Raw genomic sequence first — 10,744 nt, 5'->3', positions numbered from 1 at the left:
TCTTGATATTTTCATTTCTTTTTCTTCCTTTTTTCTTGCGGAAAACTTTTTAAAATCCATATTGTAGGAAACATGTAACAAATATTCCAGAACACGAATCCAGGCATGCAACGTCGAGAGATCAAATTTATAATGTGCCTCATTGCATGGAATTTAAGCTACGTATGGTAAGTTATTAAGATCTTTTGATCCAACTCCACAAATATTGCAGCGAGAAGATGCTTTCTGTCCAGTTAGAATATTACATATCTTTCCATCAATCATCGTACACTTCAAGTCAAAGCTGATATAAAAACTCATTCCACTGACACCAATGGAATAGGTAAGAACTTTTTCCACCAGCTTTATGTGATAGTTGTACTCTTTTTTTACAAGAGAATCAGTTTCTTTAGGGAAATTAAATTTAATTGTCCTACAGAAATTGACAGATGAAGGTGTTTTGTTTGTCCAAATAATATCATCATTCGCTTTTAATTGAAGAGGGACGAAGGACATCAAAAAGAAAGATTTGTCCGTGAAAAGGCTCTTATGATAGCTGATGTTTTCTTCACTCTCAGAATCACAGTTATAAGATTCATCTTTGCATCCACATCATCACTCTTCTGTTACCACTTTTGGCGTATCATCTGATCCGTAGAAGCACCGTCCATAACCCACTTTCCAAAGAGCACTAGTTTTTTACCAAAAAGATTAGCGAGATCATCTTTTTCCATTTTCAACAAGATTCGCTTAACTGTATGACCCAGTAAACTTATGAAATGGACACTTGCTTTTCGTATTTCCTCTTCGACAGACCGAAATCCACGTACATCGCTAAAATTCTTTGCAATTTATTCTCGTCATCATCTTCCTTACAAAACTGCGTCCCAGATTCATTATCGGACTCATTTTCAATAAATGAAAGTGCTTTGGATCGTGGTCTCCTCTCTTTAGAACATTAGTTAAACCTTTTGTTTGCATAGGTGGGCAAGGAAAAGGTACCTTGAACTCTGCTTCTAAGAATGCAGCATGATTTTGAACAAACAATGCTTTTTTCCTACAAACACTTTTCCATTTGCTATTATACAAAAGCATAAAAGAGTCAACCAATTTTTTTCTTATAACCATTAACTGACTTTTATCAAGAGAAGACGTAGCATTAATATTATCCAAAATCAAATCTACTTTGTTACATTTTGATTGTGGATCGCTATTCCAAATAATGTCACATAAGTGCTCATTTTTTATTATGTATTCCATGTTAAAAAGTACTTCGAAGGATTCCCTCAATATCTCTGAGGAAACACGCAGTCTATTTGTGAACGTCTTCCATGAAGAAAAATAATACAAATGCAGGAAAACAAATCAACAACGACTTGAAGTTGCTCCTGCTACATTCAACTGTTTTTAGGTATAGTTGATACCAGAAACAATTTATTTGTAGCTGCAGCAACTTCAAGTCGTTCCTGATTTTTTTTGCTTCATTTGTTTTATTTCACTTTAAGAAAAATTTATTTGCACGCAGTCTTTGCCAAGACACTTTCAGTCCATTCTGCAAAAAAATCTAGCCTATTAAAAAAATGGTAAAAATGTGCATTTGTTCGTAAATTTAAAAAAAATAATTACTAGTTTCTTTCACTATTAAAAATATGTCAGCAAAGAGTCTTTTGGAAGACATTTTGCATTAATTCCGCAAATAAATCAGAGCTATTCATGAAAAAATGGTCAAAATGTGCATTTGTTTATAAAAATTGTATAAACAATTAGCAATTATTATCTATTACTTACTTATTGTAAGCGCACATCATTATATGTGATACTTTACACAAAAGCTATGGGTTAAAATTAGCTTATCATTGCGAATCACGAAAAAATGACTTTTGTGAATTAATTTGTTTATAACATTATTAACATTTTTTGTAGTTACTCTAACTGACTTGAAATTATTTTTAGTTACCTATTTAATAGATTTATGACCTTTTTCAATGAATTTGAAAGTCTTAGAAAAAATGGTATCACGGAAAAGTTTAGCAACAAAAAGTTGTAACTTTGTTGTTCAATAAAAAATTTACGTTAAGTCGAATTGAAATATCCGCAGTTACTTGTTATAACTGGAAGCCTTACGGTCATTTATAAAAAAAACATCAAAATCCATTAAGAATTGCACTATCGGTCGATTTTTGTCCAAAAAAAGTGCTTTTTTCCCACTGTGCGTCAGAGCATGCCCTATCTACCAACTACAAAAGGCAGTTAGGATAACAAACCAGGCCACAGATATTATTCTGGATATTCCCTTAAACCTGCATGAGAAAAGAGTCATGAACATATTCGACCCGTTTTCAGAGACAAGGAGCGGAAATAAGTATATTTTGAGTATTCAGGAAAGATTAACGGGATACACTTTACTATGCCATTTACTGTACACTCTTTTCTTGAGTGTCTCCTCTGATTACTGTCTTCTCAACACCATATTATTGTAGAATTATCGTATTACTCACTTTGTCTATTAGTTTTTTACCGCTCAGCATGCGCAGGAATTTCATGCTAATCGCGTTAATTTTACTTGTGTCCTTTTCTTGATATGTCCATGTCTCGATACCGTACATCACAGTCTGTATTTACATAGAATTAGATATTGTCTTTTCAGCTTCACCTGATATATTTTTACTTCTGATAATGGATCGTGTTCTACGAAACTCCATCTCACCCTCGTTTATAAGTCTATCTCACTCTCAATCTATCTTTTCGTCGTTATTTAATAGGCCTACCAAACTATACGTACTTTTCAACTTGTTCAATTCTCTTAGCGTTTAGGACAATGTTGTACATTTTTTTCTCACACTTTCCTTCAAACTCCATAATTGTTGTTTCATTTACTTTAATTTTGACACCTGTATTTTTCATGCTTGTATTCAGTTTGCTCAAAATTCTGTTCAAGTCTACGATTTACTCTGCCATAACAACCTTATCACCCACTTACCCTCACTGTCCCGTGATCTACAACTTCTTCGTTGTAGAGATCCATTCTTAGACACGTGTCCATGAATCTAATAAATAGCTGTAAGAACATAAAGCATCCACGCCCAACACCTTGCATATTATCGATACAGACAGTGAGTTTCCCACTTACCCTTATACTCAATTCGCTACCTGCATTTTTTTTCTTTATTGGTTGCAAGAGCCATTTATTGACTATGTGTACTCTTTCAGGACTTCTGTTATTTTCATTACCTTACGACAAAGTATTTTTGAATATAAATTACTTACGGTACCTAATGAGTGTGTAACTCAGTAATTATTGCTCTTACATTTAGCTCCCTTTCCTTCGTATAAATTTATCAATTGGCACAACCTGTGAGGTATGCAGTGCCACTTTACCTAAGTAACGTCAACATTAATACTTTCTGCACCAGCAGACTTACCATTTTGTAAGTTCTTAATTATTTACCTAACCCACCTTCACCTTCCAACGATTCCTTGAAAGAGACGCTCAAAATATCTAGCATCCCGTCTGCATCATATAACATTTATTTCTTGATATTTCTCATGCCACCTATCTTTGTACTTTCATCTACCTTTATATTGATCAGCGCCCATTTAAAAAAGATTTTCTTGCTTGCTTAAAAATTGTTTCGCATTTTCTTCTTTTCTTCTGTTATGACTATATTTTTACTTTTCTTGACTGGTAGTTTTACTTGCCTCTTTTTGTATTTCCAATCATTTTAAAAATCTAGTTCTCTCCTAATTACTAAGGCAAATGGTATTCAATTTTCTGTAAAATGTTTCCTTCCTTTCGTGGGTGGCTACACAGATTTCATCATACTATATTTATATGTGACGTGATCCGAAAAAGGCACCGATTAGGAAAAAACTCGATTTTCGGATTATGATGTGTTTTACAAGTCGCCCTCGATAATTAAAAAAACCAAAAGAAAAGACTCAGTTACTGTTGAACCAAAGATTGCTAAAAACAAAAGATTATTGTTTTCCTTTTTTCTACTTTGCGTCAATGTCGAAATTTTATGATAAAACAACATGCTGGATTCGCTTATAAAACATGATAATTATATGAATTTTATTTCTATTCGTTTAATTTTAAAAGATTTAACTTCGCAATTTCGGTTTTAGTGTGTCATTTCCAAGGAGAGTTTATTATCGAAAAATCGTTTTCAAAATTCAATTTATGGAGACATAATGTTATGCCACAACAGTGTAGCCAGGGATCCCCACATTTTAAGGCCCTCTCAAGCTGAAAATCAAGTTTTGGTGATGGCGTTTCTGTCTGTCTGTCCATCCGTCCGTGAACAGGATAACTAACAAAAAAATTAACGGATGAAGTCAAGCTTTTGTACACTTTTTCAGGTCATAAAAAAGAACGAGTTCGCTTATCAGCTATTTTGGATAAAAATTCCAAAAGTTAGAGCATTTAAAAATTTTATGTACGGCTATTCGTAGTACTCAGAAAGCCGAAAAATTTCAAATCAATCGAAAATGAAAAAAGATAAAAGATAGAAAATTAAAATTTTGATGGCATAAAAAATAATCAAAAACTGCATTTGGTGCGCAAGTATGCAAGACCAGAACAAAATTGAATCCATAAAAATTGTGTTACTAAAAACGATCTAGTAATTTGTTATTACTTACATTTTGATAAGGTGCGTAATTTTTGTCTTATTTGTAAAAAATACGCCAAAAATAAAAAAATAAATTATATTCTTGGACAAGCGACATAAACTACGAAAAAACGGCCGAAAGTTGTTTAACTATACAATAGCTACACACTTTCCTTGAATCGATTTTTGATAGGGTGTGTACTTTATGTTTTAATCGTGCGAAATATTATTCGAAATTTAAAAAATTTAATTTTTGAGAGGCGACATAAGCTAAGAAAAAAATTAGTAAACAAAAATTATCCACCTAAAACACAACTACAATTTTCTTTAGAAATCTTTTTTTAATAAGACGTGTATTTCTAATTTTAATCGTGAAATATTACATTAAAGTAACAATTAAACATATGTGAAAAAACGACAAAATGCACGAAAAAAATGATAGAAAAAAGTTGTTCACAACAACAATAATTTATAATTTATTACTTTCTTATGATTTATGATTGAGAAAGTATTAGAATTTTATGAAATTTAACACTATAGTTTTTCAACGGATCTCCACGTTCTGAAGGACCGTGCGCCCATCCGTAAACACGATAACTCTAAAAAAATTAACGGATCAAATCGGGCTTTGTCACACTTTTTTAGGTACTAAAAGAAAGAACGAGTTTGTTAACCAACATTCTTTGATCAACGCTTATGGTTTTATTCATCGAAAATGTTATTCAAAAATAGAATATTTCGTTTTCCTCCAAACAAAGACAGATACGTGAACACACAATAAAATTATAATTCAACCCCTTCAAAATATCCACAATTTTTGTTTGAACTATTTTTCAATAGGATATGTTTTTTTGGTTTTATGCATTGAAAATTGTAAGTTCAAGCCAAACGTAGACAGATAAGTAAAAGGTTTGAAATAATATCATATAAGACTTGATATTTTGCTTTTATTTTTCATAAAGACTATAAAAATAATAAAAAATTATAATTTTTAGCGAAACGGCATGAGATGCGGAAAACATACAAAAAGGAGTTGAAGCTTTTAAAAATTTCTAGAAAATTGATTTGAACCATTTTTTATAGAAATTGTCATTTTGGTTTTATTTATCGAAAATGTTATGAAAAAATATAAAATTCAGAGCCAAACGACGCAAAATATGGGGAAAAGTTTTTAGGGGAAAAGTTTTTGGGGAAATTTCAGCGTTTAAAATTCCTGCATCGTTTATTTAAACCGAATTTTTAGAAAAACTTCTCGCCTTAAATTTATTTTTTGAAATTGATATTTGAAAATAAAAAATTTCAATTTTACGCCAAAAGACGCGAGACATGTAAAATTTGCAGCATAACAACGTGAGATAGAGAAGAATTTCTAAAGAAAGCTTTTTATTGTGAGGCAATTCATAAAATAAATATACATTTAAAAATGTCAGTCAATAATCGAGCGCGCAGCACGAGTGGTGCGATGAGAATATGTACCTGATGACCTACAGAGCTTTAAGCAATTTAATCTTCAACTATACACACTTAATTCGGTAGAAAATTCAGAACGTGAAGATGCGTTCAAATACTAGAATCTAAAAAGGATTTTTTTGATAAAGTTTCATTGAAGCATTCCAAGTGCAAAAAATATGTAACCGAGCGCGTAGCGCGAGATCCGATAAGCGCACGCCCGAGGTGCTTTCAAATTTTGCGAGAAATTTGAAAATGCAATTTTTAATTTCAATTTATAAGTTATTAATCGAAAATTCTGCAGCGCAGAACAATACACGGCTGAACTTGCACCCGATTGCCGGTGCGAAAACGGGAGGAGAAAGGAGTGAGAAAATAGGTCAGACTGTAAGGAGTGGGGGTCAGAATCCTCTGCTGAGACTTCTCGCTGTTATCTGTTTAAATAAACCGTTTGGTACTTGCGCTGTTATACCTCGAGGTCCTTGAAATATTGATAAATAACACTGGAATTTCGTTTACTAAACAAAATGTACGCAATATAAAAAAGGTGATAGAAAATTTTGAAACCTAGCTTGTTTCCATTACCATAAAATTTACGTAGAAAAATATTTATCATCATACTAAAAGTATTTGATAATATAATATATTGACTTAGTACACTATAAATTAACGGACTTAAGATAGTACAAACACTGCCCTCGGCGTCAAAAATGTTGGCTTGCCATGCGCGGTAGCACGTCGAAGCTGTAGTGACTCTTTCATTGGGACTCTTGATGGAATGTGTATTCCGAGTAGCATCACACATAAACATGCTGTCTATACGGATGCGCTCACACGATGACCAGAATTTCCATTTTGCAGTTATTCAACTGAAGCGTGCGTCGAACTTCCCAAAAATGTACACTTCCCATACTTATATTTTCAAAACAAAAAGATCAATCATTCTGCCTATTTTTTGACCCACCTAGCGACATGGTGGAAAGTATGTTACAGGTTTCAACTTACACGTCATTGAAAAGTAAAGTGAGCAACAATTATCGTTTTCTGCAAATTTAAAAAAAATTCCCCTATGTAGGGGTTGAGAATGCATGAAAAAATTAAAAAATGCAAAAATAGAAAACAGCACTAATTACCAAATCATTTCTGCTGAATATTGTTACAAGAATTCAGAAACAGTCACGGACAATGGTTCAGGGATGGTCCTAAACGAATAACCCCTAAGCGGAGGCGTAGAAACAATGCCGAAAACAAAATATCACTTGGGTGAGGTGTCTCAAACGTTGACTCTGGGATACCGGGCGACCTCTCAGGGTATGCAATCTTATCCTTGCATGCGGGAGTCTACAAGGGTGGTTGAATCTTTTTCCCTATCTGCTCGTGGGAGCAACAATGACAACACCAAACATAGTTGAAGTACGGTCCAAAACAATCGAACGCGCACGGCTCCCGACAATAGGTTAGACAAGAATGGCGCCTATCCTACAATTGGAGGAGCCAATCAAACCGAAGTTAATGGGATGGACCGGGAAAATCTCAATACTTTTGAGTGAACGAATCATAGCAGGGACGGCCTGCTTGAATACTATGACAGCAGTATGGGCCCTGAACAAAAAGGCTACACGGCGCTACTGCATGCTCTGTGATGTGAAAAACTCCGCATAAAAGAAACTCTTTTCGCATAAACGACTACTCAACCGCAGCCACAACAAGCTGCCAACATAAAAAGAGTAAAGACTTTGAGACCAACTGCAAGCAGGCACCCAATAGAGAAAGAGCAATGCTTCATTGCCCGAAAAAACATCAACATTCAGGTTTCTCTCAAGCCCAAAGATCTGGCTGAACTGGATGAAGAACTTCCGTAATCATACACTGCACAAGTCAAAGCTGTTGGCCATCAGGCAGCATATGGTTGACAGAATACGGGTGCTATCTGACGCTAGGAAATGTATAGAGTGGAGAGAGAGGTGGGTCAGAGAAACCCAAGAGTCTTCCTCTTACCCATCTCGACTCCTTGAAGACTCTCCAGTTACTGCCGACCATCCGCCCAAACCAGAGCAGGTCGAAGCATTTTCAAAATAAGTCTGCAAAGTTCATCCTTCACTGGAAGAAGACTCAAAGAAAATGAATTGCTACAAGGAGCTTTGCAATGTCCTCATAAAACCTGAGAAAGAATGCCCACCCATCACTTCCGAGTAAGTGAACAAAGTATTAAAAGGCATGGAAAATTATTTCGCTTACGGACCAGTTGGTATAAAAATCTTCTGGTGGTTGAAGTTTCCTTAAATCCACCAGCATGTCGCGCGTATTTTCACTTCATATATAAAGTCGGAAGAACCTATTCTGGAGTACTTTGTGGTGGGGTGCACAGTAATCCTGCCAGGCATAGAAAAGTTAGCTGACCTAAAGCATTACAGGTCAATCACTTGACTAAATACACTGTATAAGATATTCGAAGCTATCCTAAATGATAAGATTGTTCGGACAATCGGACATGTGTGGAAAGGAATGTATAAGTGACGCGATTCAAAGAAAAGCGTAGCAACAGGATGTCGGGAGAACCGGCTCATTGATATATGTATCTGCAAAGAAGCAGCATTCTACCAACGCAGCCTACTGATGGCCTAGATTAATTACTGTAAAGCTTTCGATTTGACCTCCCATAGACTTATTATCTGTCTTTTATAAGGCTTGGCGCTGCATCCGCACATCGTGAGGTACATAGAGAGATTGATGCTCCTTTGGAAAACAAGATTTACTATATCATCTGGAAAACATAGTATGACAACTAACAACGTCACCTTTCAGAGATGTGTATTTGGAGCGACACCATGAGTCCCCTGCATCTTTGCCGCACATTATTGCCACTATCTCTCGCACTTCGCCATTCCGAACGGTACTTTTGCGACAGACGTGGAAATCAAAAGCATAAGGCCACTCCTGTATGATATTAAGATGTATGCTAAAAATAAAGAGTGATTACACCCAGCTCTAGAGATTGTCAAGGATTACTCTAAGCATATTAGAGTGGATCTTGGGTTACAAAAATTCGCCAAAGTTTATTTTGAGCGAGGAAAATTAATAACATCGGGACACGAAAGGTTATGCACATGAACAATAGCATTTAAGATTTAGGGCTAATTTCACCAACACTGGTTAAATCCACGATTAACTAATCATGATTATTTTTAATGAATGATTAAATCAGCGTCAACTAGCGTTCCTTTCTACCAAAAATGTTAAACCTCTGGTTAGCTAATCGAATACTTTGTGCGCAATAAGGTCTAGTTTCTAGGTCTTTCTGTTGTAACGGCGACTTTGATTGCTTAGAACGAAATTCTTTGTTAATACTCAACGCCATATTAGCATATGATAAGATTCCCAAAGTTTGAGGTTACGAGTGGTTTCAGTGGCAAGTGCAATAGAAGAGAAGGGGCAATTGTGTTTTTTAATAAAAATAGAATAAAAAAGAAAAGAAAAGTTTTGAATAATATCCCCAGCAGCAATAAGGTGCGAACCAGTTGCACAATACCGTAGAGCAAGTAGGAGCAGTGTCCTAGGTGGACTACCGTTACTTCTTAAGTATAATTTTCATTTATATATTATAACCAGAAGCAAAGTGTAGAATAATGTACATTTTGATAAAAAGAAGAACAATTACTATTATTTATAAACATCTTTCATACAAAAAGATTAGGTTTGGAGTGAAAAAATTTATTTTGTACCGAAAATGATAATTTTAAAGAAAATACATGGATTTTCAAACGAATACTTGAGTGTCCAACCAAAAAAAATTACAAATTAAAAACAGTAAAATTTTCACCTTAAAAAATTTTCAACTAACAAATGAAAACAAATTTCCAGGTAAGAAGATTAATTTTCTAAAAAAAAAACAAGGAATTTGTTAGAAAGTGCATATGGTTTGAAACAAGTAGTTTCAATGTTTAACTGAAAAAGACAAATTAACCATAAAAACATGACCAGTTAAATGCACTCACTGCAATTGCACTTCAATTTCGGTTTTATGTTAGTTTAATCACTGATTAAACTCCATAACCATCCATTATTGGGCGGTTAAATTAACCCATGATTATCTTCCCCTAATCGCGATTAAAAGAATGGTGGAACACAAAGTATTGATTAAATAAAGCTTATCAATGATTAAAGATTTAAACAGAGTTGGTGAAATCGGCCCTTAGTATTTAAGATTTAGTATTCCGCGAACAACAACATCTCACGCCGTCAAGTTGTTCGTGAAATACTAAATCTTAAATGTCTTTACAAGAAGCGAAACCCTATTCTTGCAATGTTTGAGGAAGCACGAAGAAATGGGCCAAAAAGTGTTTCTGTAGAAATCGGCGACGGAAGCTGCTAAAACACTCGATCTTGATTTCAATATCAGGGGCGAGCGAAATGCATCAAATCTTATCTATATCGAGTTTTTACTCCTGAAAGCCTAGATAAACAAAGCACAGGAGAAAAAAATTCCATAAGCAGCTCCTCGAAAAGAGGATATACGGTATTTTTCACCAAAAATTCGGAGGATCTGTCGACGTCTTGTGAGCTAACGTTCTTTTTTATTATTACACCATTAAGCCATTTCTCTTTCGGGGTAGGCGTGACTCAGTCGGCAGGGGAAAGGAGTAGTGTGTGGATGGGATAGAGATTTTTCAGATTGATCCAGAATTCTCGTGCTATTTATGTAA

This window comes from Belonocnema kinseyi, chromosome 2 (assembly GCF_010883055.1).
Source record: "Belonocnema kinseyi isolate 2016_QV_RU_SX_M_011 chromosome 2, B_treatae_v1, whole genome shotgun sequence".
NCBI classification, from domain to species: Eukaryota; Metazoa; Arthropoda; class Insecta; order Hymenoptera; family Cynipidae; genus Belonocnema; species Belonocnema kinseyi.
The sequence above is the reverse complement of the archived record's forward strand: the minus strand, read 5'-3'. Positions refer to the sequence as shown.